The sequence below is a fragment of the Cimex lectularius genome, unplaced genomic scaffold (genome assembly GCF_000648675.2).
Source record: "Cimex lectularius strain Harlan isolate CLEC.00 unplaced genomic scaffold, Clec_2.1 scaffold50, whole genome shotgun sequence".
NCBI classification, from domain to species: domain Eukaryota; kingdom Metazoa; phylum Arthropoda; class Insecta; order Hemiptera; family Cimicidae; genus Cimex; species Cimex lectularius.
This window is the reverse complement of record NW_019392716.1, coordinates 1429662-1443336: the sequence shown is the minus strand read 5'-3', so window position 1 is coordinate 1443336 and position 13675 is coordinate 1429662. Positions and strand designations below refer to the sequence as shown.

At 36.7% G+C, this 13675-nt stretch overlaps 1 protein-coding gene across 3 annotated transcripts in view; it reads right to left on the bottom strand.

Moving 5' to 3' along the window:
- The window catches only part of LOC106664287 (centaurin-gamma-1A), a 211218-nt gene that overhangs the window by 28049 nt on the left and 169494 nt on the right, over window positions 1–13675 (bottom strand). The window contains exon 1 of one of the 3 annotated variants that reach the window (XM_014389874.2): window positions 12800–12824. The exons of the other annotated variants lie outside the window; for them this stretch is intronic. The gene's annotated coding sequence lies outside the window, so the exon portion shown is untranslated. Of the gene's footprint in view, window positions 1–12799; window positions 12825–13675 lie in introns of those variants that run through there. 3 annotated transcript variants of the gene reach the window in all.

The window sequence follows — 13675 nt, the reverse complement described above, 5'->3', positions numbered from 1 at the left end:
AAATGCAAATTTAAACTTTTCACGTTAAAAAAAACAATTAGCTTCAAAATGATATGCACAATTTCGCAATAACGATGAATAACAAAACTCAGTATAGTTTTTAATAATTAAATTAATATAATAAATTAATATAAAATAATTCAAATTATTAGCAAGGAGAAATTAAAAAGAGGAAGAAAGAGATAGAAAGAAGGGAAAAAATATAAGCGATTGAGATAGAGAAAGAGAGAGAGAGAGAGAGAGAGAGAGAGAGAGAGAGAGAGAGAGGGAGAGAGAGAGAGAGAATGAAGAATGAAAATGAGAGAGAGAGAGAGAGAGGGAGAGAGAGAGAGAGAGAATGAAGAATGAAAATGAGAGAGAGAGGGGGGTGATGGGGGAGAGATCAAGGTAAAAGAAAGAATGAAAGAGACAGAGAGAGAGAGCAAGAGGGAGAGATAGAGAGAGAGAGTGAGAGATCAAGGTAAAAGAAAGAATAAAAGAGAAAGAGAGAAAGAGAAAGAGAAAAAAAGAGAGAGAGAAAGTATATTATAGAGGGTGAGAGAATGGTATGTAAGAGTACCCAATGATGGATTCGGAAAGTCAGTGAGAAATGGAGATTGATGGGAATTAGATTGATTATCCTTCAATATTTGTTTAATGTTTAAATTTATCATTAAAAAAAAAAAAACGAAAAAAAACGCGCTTACATGACAAAACAAATTCATTACAGGCCGTGCCTGTAATTTCGCGCTTGAGAGGATTCTAGTATGGCTAGCAGGTCGTTAAGGACTTAACTCCGTGCTTTCAAATTGACAGGCGTCACACTCTCATCGAATAAGCCCCGTTCCTGAAAAGCGAGACCAAATCACGCCATGTCCGAGTTGAAATAATTTTTTAATTTAACACCGGGTCTAATAGCACAAAAGCGCTTAACTGGTGCTAATTACTCACTTGACCCGGTTGCGGAACCTGAGTCCCGGGATTCACTTTACGACAGGCTTCGCGACTTCCAAATTCAAACTTATTACAGGGGAAAAAAGATTATTCGTACGAATCAAAATTCAATCAAACAATTAACGAGTATGAGTTTAACAGTAGAGAAACCCAAACAGTAAAACAAGTACCGAGTAAAATATAAATAATGTTAGGTACATTAAAGAAAAGCTTTTATCATGCAAAATAGCTACGACGGAGTTAATATGTTTGGGGAAATGTTGCCTCCCACTGGGTCGAAAAACTGACAAAATTGCATTACCATGCGGAAACTTTTTTGTAGTCTAGGAAAATATATCAAACAATTCCCCTATAAACCGGAAAATAAGTTAACATAAAATTTTCACCAATAACGTAAGGACGGATGATGATAAATGGTAAAAATTTAACGAAATTTTTGATTTATTGTTTATTTCTCGTTAAATGAGACAAATGAGTCAGTCGCACTTTCAGATGGAGAGTAGACTAATTTCTTATCTCAAAATTTCAATTTATCATACGCGAATTTTTTTCCAGAAAAACCCGCCAAAAAGGCGCCGTTTTGAGTCCCCCGTCATAAGATGATATGCGTTCAAATCGATATTCTGGGCGCCGTCAGGATCGATTATGTGTAAATTGACGTCCCTGAACGGTTGATATACACCAATATCCAAAACACTCGTGGTTTTCTGTGCCTGAGACACTGTGACAATATTTGTTACGAAAAGCGCGAAAAGAGGAAAACCGATATGGGAAAATTGTAAATTTAACTGGCTCAACTGTCTTGTCTCGTCGGACGCAGTTGATCTGTGTCAATATTGACTGTTTGCTTATAGCTAACTCATTCTTAACTGTCAATATTATACAATCTCAGTCAATTTGTTCTGAATGGTAATTCAATTACTACCTAACAAACGGTAAAGAAGCACTAATGAATGGAAACAGCCCGGGGCTTCAGACCAGGACATCCGAACAAGTTGCGACCCTAGATCGTCCGACCAATTCCGATAGAAGGAACAGGACAATACCTGACCTGTAAATCAAATAAGTAGCCACCTTCCAAATACTATCAGGTCAACAATAAAAATACCAGAACTGATAGTATCAAATAAGTAGCCACCTTACAAATGCAGGATCTGACAATCAATTCACACCATCAGATCCGACAACAAGAATGAGGTGTTCAATTTTCGAAGTTGCATGCGTTAGTAAAAAAACAAGATATCAATGATCCACTGGCTGATCCGTTAGCAAGAAACTGGTGGCCAACTCTCCGAATGCTAGATCAGTTAGTAAGAAACAGAACGTCAATAGTCTGAATACTGGATTCGTTAGTGAGAAACACGAGTTCAATAGGCTAAATACCGGATTTAGTATGAAATAGGAGGTCATTAGCGGGACTGCTTGATCCATTAGTAAGAAACAGAAAGTCAATAGTCCGTATACCGGACTTAGTAAGAAGCAGAAGCTCAATAGTCGGACTGCCTGACCCGTAAAAAAACAGGTCAACTTTCCGATTGCTGTATACCATAGTAAGGAACAGGTCACTAATCAGAATACCGATGGTAAGTAACTGTTGGCCAACTTTTCGATTGTTGCATACGATAGTTAGAAACAGGAAGTCAATAGTCGGACTGCCTGATCGTTAGTAAAAACAGGAGGTCAACGATCATAATAAATCTGATCGTAAGAGAAACTAGTGGCCAATAGCCAGCATACCGGATTCGTTAGTAAGAAACATGAGGTCAATTGTCAAGATTTCGGATTTCGTACTGCTTGTTGTTAGTAAGAAACCGAAAGTCAATAGTCCGAATACTGGACTTAGTAAGAAGCAGGAGCTCATTAGTCGGACTGCCTGACCACTTAGTAAAAACAGGAGGTCAATAATCAGAAAAACAAATCCGATCGTAAAAAGCTTGTAGTCAACTTTCCGATTGGTGCATAGACAGTAAGAAACAGGAAGTCAACCGGACTTCCCGGCCCGTTAGTATAAAACAAAAGTCAATAATCAAAATACCGATTCCGATAGTAAAAATCTTGTAGTCAACTGTCTAATTGCTGCATAGACAGTAAGAAAGAGGAAGTCAATAGTCAACTTCATGACCTGCTGGTAAACAACAAAAGGTCAATAATCAAAATACCGATTCTGATCGTAAGAAACTTGTGGCCAACTTTCCGATTGCTGCGTACGATAGTATGAAAAAGGAAGACAATCGACTTCCTGGCCGGTTAATATAAAAACAAAGGTCAATGATCAGAATACCGTCTCCGATAGTAAGAAACGTCGATTGCTGCATACGATAGTGAGAAATAGTAAGTCGTCAATGCCGAATCCGGCCATCCAGACGATGGTATTTGTAAGAAATTGGTAGCCAACGTTCTAAATGTTGGATCTGACGATCGGATCCGGCTTGAAGAGACACTGTGCCAATAGTCAGAATATTGATTTGCAATTCGATCCTGTTACGGCAGGACTCTTGAACCACCATACTCAAAATCTCGATAGAAAAGCTGGATTAAAAAATCCTCCGTAATACACCAATGGGTGAAAAAAGACAAAACGTCCACGTTTGGCACAGCTTCTTGCTTCGTCCTGCATATATCCCAGAAATTTAACTACGTAGCGTATTAAAAAGAAAACCCTTATAAAGACAATAGGAAGTGAAAGGAAAATTACATTATCAAATGTCTAGGTCAATTATAAAAATAAACGAATACATGAATATATAACAGGGAAAATTTATGTTTATAAACTTCTCTATAAACCGACAGAAATGTCATTTCGTAAATAGCAATGTACAATTCAGCCAGGGTAGAAAATACGAATCTTCCTTTCCACAATATTTGAATAGGGACATTTTCACGAACGTGGCGTCGTTTAAAAGCATCGATTTTTTAGCGGATAATCAACTGGATTATTATGTATATTTCGCAAACGAACCTTATCCACCGGAAGTGCGGAAACCGGGCTAATTTATTCTTCTATAAATCATCGTATAAAATATGTTTTGCTTTTAAACCTAAGTGTTTTCCCAATCTCGCACCTGGTTTTACCGTTGGATTCAATTGAATAATATTTTTCTACATGATTCTTTTTTTTTATTGTCAATTAAAATCCAACTCGGAAATAGAAAAGGCGTCTATTTTAAATAAATTATCGTCTACCGTAGAATGAAGCGACTTTTAGACTGCACATGCGTCCTCCTTTTGTTTACCTGAAACATAAGAAAATGTAATTATTAATTAATAGAGTAATTACATAAACAAGGCTTAAATATAATTAATTTCAGCTCATAATGGTCAATTATATCGATCGTGGTAGGCTACGAAGGAAATGTAATTAATTTGGAAATAGATTAAAGTAGATAATGGAAATTTTAAAGCTATTTCATAGAAAGAAAGAATTTTCTTTTTTAACCTTGCAGGTATTAAGATGTTTATAAAATGATTTCGATTGATCCTAAATAATAAATGTTATGTAACAGAAGAGTAAACCAAATAAATTCTATTATTAAAGAAAACAAACAGCGAGAAGAGAAAGGAAACCAGTTTTATCTGTTTGCTCTGTCCGAATCCCTTCAATTATACCTTTTTAAATTTATGTTTTGGTTTTTATTGACAGAAGATTTTTTTTGGCAAAACGAGCTCTGTTTTCTCAAGTTTTCGCCGGAGATTATTCAAACGAAATTTAAATTCGTAGGATGTTGACCTTTGAAGTGTATTCTCCATTTCTCGTTTTGGATAATATCCAAAAAAGGGGGGAAATTGTTATTCAACGAGAATTTTTCTTTGCTAACTCATGCTATCTCTGTTTATTTTGCAGCATGTTTCATATGGATTTATTTTTCATTCTCTTATCAGTTCCTTGTTCGCACAATGGGTGTTATAAAATGTTCATTAGCAGCACAATGAAACGATAAATTGAAAAGCCAAAATAACTCAAACAAAATAAAAGAAGAACCTCAGATTTGTCCTGATATAGTTTAAACAATCCTTAAGAAACTTTTCGAATTGTACAGGTTCCTACTATGGATTCTACATTCAACGTGGATCTGGATAATCGCCCGGCTGCTTTCCTCAAGAAGGATCAGAAAGTTTTCAGCCGGTTTTGAGCGAAAACGGATGAGACGGCGAACCCAGGGCGATTCGCTCCGGACGAAGCTGAAAACGGTAAACAAGAAATCCAGCAAAAGAGAGTTCCTTTACTCTCGGCGATGGATGATTTACAGCCGGCACAACCATCCCTCACGTTCTCAGGTGTCGAGAAATGTACGATCTCTAACTCATATCCGCTCAATCGGGGTAAAACGACGAACCACTACATAAAAACGACCGCTATTTCACAAAGGATAATATTTGGTCTATTTGGTCCTCCGGGCCGGATGAGGTAATGTTAGGTATAAAGTACTACGAAATGTAATATACGGCTAATTTTGATTTCTGCATTAAGGAAATCAAAAACTGACATTACAATTAATCTTTATGTAAGATATTGGTTTAAACCAAATTAAACATATTAGGTATGCAGAATAAAGTCAGCCTCTGCTGGGTCCCAGGGAGTAGAAGGCAACGAGAAAGCGGACACTCTTGCAAGGAAAGGGGCTGCAACACCGCTGATAGGACCTGAACCCTTCTGTGGCATAGGAATCCACACTGTAACGAATATCTCAGACAGAAGGACAAAAAGAAAATGAAGGAACAATGGAACTCACTCATTGGACATACACAAACCAAGAATCTTCTAACCAATCTTGGTAGGAAAGAAATCAAAGAATGTGACAAAGGAAGCAGGAACCGACTGCGAATCCTTACAGGATTCCTAACAGGACACTGCAGTTTAAATGGACACTTAAAGAAAATTGGAACAATCCAAGATGGCACATGCAGATTCTGCAAAGAGGCAGAAGAGACACCAACAAATTTACTAACAAACTGCGGCGCTACATTAGTCCTCAGGAGGAAATGTTTTGGGATGTATAATGTGACCATAGAAGAGCTTCAACCACTGAAACCATCCCTAACCAACCCAAAGTCACGTAAATGGAAATCTCTTAAACGAGTGAATTCCATTGTTCCTTCATTTTCTTTTGTCCTTCAGTCTGAGATACTCAATAATGTGGGTTCCTATGCCACAGAAGGGCTCGGGTCTTGTCAGCGGTGTAGCAGCTCCTTGGCTTGCAAGGGTGTCCGCTTTCTCGTTGCCTTCTACTCCCATATGTCCTTGGACCCAGCAGAGGCTGACTTTGTTCTGCGTACATAAGTTCAATTTGGTTTTGCAGTTCAACACCACCTTTGAACTAATGATATTTGAGCTTAGTGCTTTGATGGCTGCTTGGCTATCTGACATGATAGCTATGTTCAGGTTGAGTTTAGTACATCTCTCGATTGCATGTACTTCAGCTTGGAAGAATGGTGTATTTTCCCATGGGTTCTGAGTATTTGGTTCCAGGACACTCCCGCCCCTATACCTTCTTGTGTTCTAGATCCATTTGTGTACCAAAATATGATGCCATTCTTAAAGGTGTTTCCCTCTCATTCCCATTGTTTTTTGGTACCTAGATTTATTTGGAAGTTTCGATTAAATTCAAACATCCTGTTCATGTCGTCTCTTGGAGCCATATGGGATGTTCTTTCATTATGTTGTTGCTATCTCTCCATTTTAGTTTTATTCCTGTTGAAGGTGTCTCTTTGATAATACTAATAATGGCAAAAAGGAGAGAAAATTCAAACGGTTGAGATGGGGAAGTTAGTGTCCGAACAGATCGACGTCACGATAGCTCAAGTGGTAGAGCAGCGGCTTATTTAGCCGAAGGTCTTGGGTTCCAATCCTGCTCGTGACACCGACTTCTTTATCTCAACCAATACCTTACATAAAGATTAATTAACTGAAAAAAGTTATTCGATCAATCGGACCCAGAACTCTAATGAATTACAATTAATAATAATAACTAACACTTTAAGTCATCACCAAACACTGAATAAGGCCAAATATCATGAGTATGATCGTGTAAAGGAAACAGGTTAGACTTTAAAGAGAAATCTCATCAAAAAAGTAAATCATAATGTAAGATGGGAACACAAAACTATATGCTAATATTAAGTAATATTTATTTCCAATATCGATCTGCTATGTTTTGTAGTACAAACAGGGTGAGTTTGACTTTAGTTCCCCCTCCCCGTTATTTTTTTTTTTTAGAGCTTTTTGGGAAAAACTTTGAGACATGCAAACTTTTATTTTTTTATCTGGTTTCTCTTAAGTCAAACAGTTTTAATCTAACTCTCCAAAATACGAATGGAGGCTTAATTATTTCAAATGGCAAGATTCTCACAATGTTTCATTTGTAGCAAAAGTTCTCATTGTTGATTGCGTATGGATTTGGTGAACCCTTTGCGTTGATAAGGTCATCTGCTAAGCATTCAGCAGTAGTTTGAATATTCCTGTTTGCTGCTTCCTTAGCTCCAGCATAGGACAGACAGATAGCCTGAGTGACTCAACGAAAATGTCAATGGCTTGCCTCGTTTCGATACTATTAGGATCTTCCAATTCGAGCAGATTTTTCTCTAGGTACTGTAAAAGAACCCCTGAGAAGATGTACGATTTAGTAGTCCTGTTTGACTATTATGATCGCCATGAGCTTCTTGGTTTGTTACGCCCTCTATAAAATAGTTAGACGATAAGTCTATAAGACGATCGGGCACTGACGGAACCTCTCGGCGACATACGTTCCGGTGGAGTAAAAATATTTGGTGTTTTTCTCATGAGCCACCAGGATCAATTAAAATGATACATAAATAAACTGGTTATTGATTGCAGATGTTGGATATTTTTTTCGAATGGGAAGAAGTTTGAAACTCACCCTGTATAAAGTTTAAGAAATGAGTAGGATGAAAACAACTCCTTAGGCCATAAAAAGCCCTTGTAAACAAATAAATGTTTATTAATTAAATTCACTTTTGGTAAATATCAAAGTTGACTCAAATGGGAACTGGGATGAGACGCAGGCCGGGATCTCATTTCTGAAAATGATATAAAAGTGAAATTGCAACATCCAATTTTCCACGTTGATGTACCCCGAAGCTATAAGCGGCAGGATGGACTTTATCAAATTTCCCCGAAATCGGTTGCGTATTAATTGGGCGTATAATTAGCGAGGGGGTTCCAGCGGCCCCGGGGGCGCCTCAAAACTCTAACGGGCCAAAATTAGCAGGGTGAAAAACCTCACAAACAACGAGAGAGGGAGTTATATTGGTTTCTTCGAACCAGGGGCGACTATCGTCCATATCGAAGTCCTACCCGAATCCAAACTGAAACCAAAACAGTCGGCAATTTGACGGAAACCATTGAATGGCAGTCACTAATAATCTAACTCACTTTGCTTAATAAAAAATAACTAGAATGCGTTTTTGCAGGGGCATCCGACAGCTAGGTCATTTCAGCCCCGAGTGGACACACACTCAAACACAGTCACACCAATAAATACATTCACACCAACGTGCATTGATCGCACTCTTTCTGTTTGGTAGATTGAGTTCAGTTATTCACTATAATAAACTAATCTAAATTGAGGTCGATGGGATACTTGTATAAAATTGCCCCTCACCATTCACACTAATAAATACATTCACTCATACAAGACCCACAAACATAAAACACATAATTTAACTTCTATATAGAATTAAAGATTCCCAATTCCCTTACAAGCGGAACAGGGTCCCTGAAACTCGCTGCTGTGTCCGAGAACTCCATTTAAATCTGGCGACATGCCTACTCGCGCCCTATAGAAAGCCAAGGCACGACACGATTCGTTTATGTGGGACATTTCGAGCAAAACTACAATGTTTATGATAAAACTGTTTTTAACCTACATTTAAGTTAATTTATGGCATGTCGCTAATTTTGTGGCTTTCGCGAATATTTTCCGGAAACAGTACGCTCACACGTATCTAAATTAATGTTTGCCGATGCGGAAAGTGGAAAATCATCCAGGGTCGCAGGTCTCGAATCGGCCTAATGAACGACATTCCCTTGAACCGTGAGAAAATCAACCGAGCCCTCGTCCAAAATTGACAAATCGATGTAGAAATTCCTAGAAACCCCTCGACTTCAATTTTAGCCGGGAGTTTTAAACCGATTTCTAGATTGCAGAATCCCATTGCAGAACAGACCTTTTCAATTGTGCGCTGAATAAAAAGCGCGGTGCTCTCCTTTCAAAGGATTCCATTGAGGTTTCCGCCAAATATTAAAGTAGGATACCTCGCTCCAAGTCAAACTCCGACGATATTAATATTTCAAACTGAAACTGCATAAATTGACCTTGGCCTTTGATACGTAAGTCTTTATCCGGTCACAAGTCCGACTCGCAGCCACTTTATACTGGAAAGGAACTGAGGATTGGATTATTGATGCCCTCTGCAGGAAAAAGGATATCAACCCATTCTACCCGTTGGAAGCAGAACGATCTAGAATTTGGCGAACCTTTCAAATATTTCTAACTCTCTAAACATATAGATCGTACAATAATTATGACAACTTAGTAAACGATTAAAAAAATATTTGTTCCTATAAACATTCGTACGTATTACAAAACTTTTTTCTCATACGGTCAAAGTAGTAACACTAGCCAGAACTGCACCCGGAGGACATGCCACGAAAAGGAGAGAGGGAGAGAGGGAAAGGGAGAGGGAGAGGGAGAGGGAGAAGAGAGAGAGAAGAGAGAGAGAAGAGAGAGAGAGGAGAGAGAGAGAGAGAAGAGAGAGAAGAGAGAGAAGAGAGATAAGAGAGAGAGAGAATTAGATTATGAAATTACGTTCAAAAGCAAGTAAGCTATCAATTAACGAATTCCTATTAAAAACGTTAATAACAAAAATTTGGGTGTGTGGGCACTCTCAACACGACAGACAAGAATGACACATCTACACAGAAAACATACACTCTGAGCCCTGAAGATGATCTCAATAAAGATCGAAACGCTGGCACGATAAAGAAAATGTTTTTCTAAAACCTACGACACACCAGACCGCATCTCACGACCTTCAAATAATCAACAAAAATTAGCTTGGAGAAAGAATGAGGTAATTTAGAAAAACGCCTATTTAATTTTTTGCCGATGTTTCGATCTTTATTCAGGTCATCTTCAGCGCCTGAGTAAATTACAAAACATATATTGTTTGGAAAAAATTTGCCCAGGCCCGACGATGACACGAATAAAGGTCGAAACGTCGGCAAAAAATGAAGAAAAAAAATGTTTTTCTAAATTACCTCATTCTTGACCACTCCTCACGACTTCAACAAATCATGAAACAATAGGTCACTAATAAAATACGCATTTCTACCCGAGAGATACGGTTAAATGTTATTCAGAGGAATGAAGAACAAACTGGGACGTAACAATTGTAAGATCGAACTAAACAAGGATTGTTATCGATGGAGTTCGTGGTTATCAACGCTGAATTGAATAAATATTTAAAAATAACAATTTGACCGAGTCGTTCCCAAAATCCAGGAGTTCTTAAAAGCATTCGTCGAAACCAACGATTAAAGATGTCCTTTGAAATCTCGTCATAGGCATTCGATTATTTTGATATAAGAATGAGGAATGGTGGTTGTATATTTTTAGAGAAGGGACAAAAAGGGCCTTGTACAATAACAATCGGACACGGGCCGGGTGCAGAAAAGCCCGGTGCGAAGTGTAATCGGGTGCCGTCGTTCCATATCGACTGACCTTCTTTCCCCGGGTACCGTCTGGAGATGATCCTTCCCCGGCTCGAAGGAACTGGGAAAATTGAAACATGAGTGCATTTAAGGACTTGATTTTTAACCCTAGTTGAATTTATATTATTATGTAATTAAGTGTATATAAATTTTTTTAAATTATTTTCTAAATGATCCATACTGTATATATACATGAGTTAGTAGCAAAATGAAATTATTAATTAGATATTAATATACATTTTTACGTAAATACTAATTTAATAGTGGCAAGATGGAATAATTTTTAACTGAGTAATTATTATTAGAAAGTTTGATAATTTAAATTTTTTTTTGATGAAATTGAGAAATATTTCAAGTAGTCCTTCCTCAAGAAGGACTCCTCCATGTGGAATCTGCCAATTTTTCACCCTGCAGACGACCGCGCATACGGCGAATTAATGTTTTAGCGCGTAAACATAAAAATCACCATATAAAAAATAAATGTTAAAATTGACGATAAAATCTTACGTACTGACAGTTTTACAGTTGAGAATTTATATTTTTTTATTAAATTTTTAATTTACAAAAATCAAAAAGCAGTTTGCTGAAAGTTGCTAAGTGTACTAGGAAACACCTAAGCAATATAAAATTTGTTATTATTAATCCTAATCCTTATAAAGAAATCTATTTTTTAAGAAAAGACATTTTTTAAAATGTCGTCCTTTAACTACAACTGGTTCGATTAAGTCTTCGGAGGAAGCTTAAGCCCCGTAAAGTGCGGCCAGGGATTAACGAGGACTTTCAGACCTTGAGAATACCTCGGAACATTTTGTTACGGATCAGAAATTTGCGCAGGGTTTTTGTTTTATTCGTCCTTACTGTAAGGGAAATTATTTGTAAAAGAAATACTTTAAAATTTCATTGTGTTTAGCTTGATTATTTTTCTGACAGTTTTTCCACAAAAAAGTTACCTTAGAGTTTGTCACCTTTCAACCCTAACATTTCACACTGACGGCTGACGGAGGTTTTCATTAAAAATGTTTTAGGGTCAACTTTTGGTTTGAACTGAATTGAAACGTACGACCCGGGAGGACGAAAAGGGCAGGAAAAAGAAAAGAAAGCATCCACTTGAAATGGACGCGAAGTCATAAAAGAAATTGGATTTTTGTGAAGTATAACACGTTTACAAAGATTATAAATAGATGAAAAAAAACACAAGTTAGAAAAATCCGCACATTAGTAAAGAAAGCAAAAATTAAATGTATAAGAACACATACAAAATAAAGTATAAAAACCATCCACTTGTAATAGACGTAGAAAGCATAAATAAAATTAAAGAAGAAATATAAGAAATACATGAAATTATTAAAATTTTACGGAAAATAGAAAAAGAAGCAGCTTATTGATTAGTTAAATTGTTAAAAAAAATAAAAAATAAAAATAAACATTCGAAAACACTTACAAATTATAAAATAATGTGGAATAAAGCATCTGCTTTTAATAGACTAAATTTAATAGAATAAATAAATAATAGCCTATAAAAGAAAATTCAGTTCTACGACAAAATATCATTGTTTTCCGCTTAACATGAAATATATCCTCTAAAAGTAAATATTATTGCATCACTAAACTTAACAAAAACCGTTCGACATTTGAAATTTCATACACGTCAATAAGTATAAAACGACAAAATTTACTTAAAGAGTATTTACGGAAATGCAACGGACTTGGGTCCGTCTATTCTCGCTGTGTCCCGTGGAGAAAAAATACTATCAGCCTCATGCATATGCACATTTATCAGGATTTTACTGAATTGTATTTTGAAAAAGATAATGATCAATTGCAATATAATTTAATCATTATAAATTGAAACGAAATTTTTTTGAAGACATGGAAATGTATCACATGCGATCGAATAAATTTTAATATTATATGTTATGAATATGTTATACTTATGGAGATTATGCATTATTTTGATTAATTAATTAAATTATCAAGTTAATAAAACAATTTTATGATAAGATGAAATGTTGGAGAATGAAATCAAGTTCTTGTTACGGCTAGACAAAAATTCCCTTCCGGTGAAATTGCAATTGAAAAATTGTAGGTCGAGCCGTAGTGGTAAAGTTCAGGGTCAAAGAGGAAGTAGGGACTTACCTTGGGGCGGAGGGCTTCGGGGGCGGCGCGGCCGTTTTTGGCAAGAGCCAGACGGCGACTGGCGGAATCGGGGGCGGCGAGGGCGGCACAGGCGCAATGAACCGCCGCCTCACCAAAGGCTAATAAGCCAAGGGCAATTGCGCTATTAACATTTACTCCGGGACCTTAGGGACAAGGAAGAATGTTAAACTATTAGTTTTTTTTAGTAGGTTTCGCAACGAAATTGCCCCGGGGTGGTATGTTCTGAAAGAAATTATTTTCCGTTTATATTTTACCGCAAATGCCTGCGGCATAAGCATCTTGTTTTTGTCAATAACAAATGACAATTTATAAATTTATATATATATATATAATCATCTCGCAAATACATATCCCAGAAAATCAACCTCCTACCAATCTTATGATAAGAGGTTTTTTCAAGAAAACCTACCAGTCAATATTTTTTAAAGTACTTCTGCATTAAAGCTCTAAGTTTCATCACAAATATAGTTTAGTTGAAGAAAAAAGGGTTTTCTCATCAGTATTGTTTATTTTATCATATCAGTATTGTTGCTAATCAAAATAATACAATAAACAAGATTATTTGTAATTTTAAAAACATGTCTTCGAAGTCTACAAACTATCTAAAAGAAGAGAGGAGACAGTGAAAGAAGGAAAAGAGAAAGAGAGAGTGAGAGTGGACGAGTAAAAGAAAATCAAGGATAGAGAGAAAAGGAAAGATACGAGATAAGAGAATGAAAGATGGAAAGAATGAATGAAAACGAGAGAAAAGAACTCGCAAATGAATTAATAAGGGAAAGAAAACAAGAGAGAGGGAGTGTGAATGAGTGAGATAAAAAGAAAGAGAGAGAGAGAGAGAGAGAGAGAGAGAGAGAG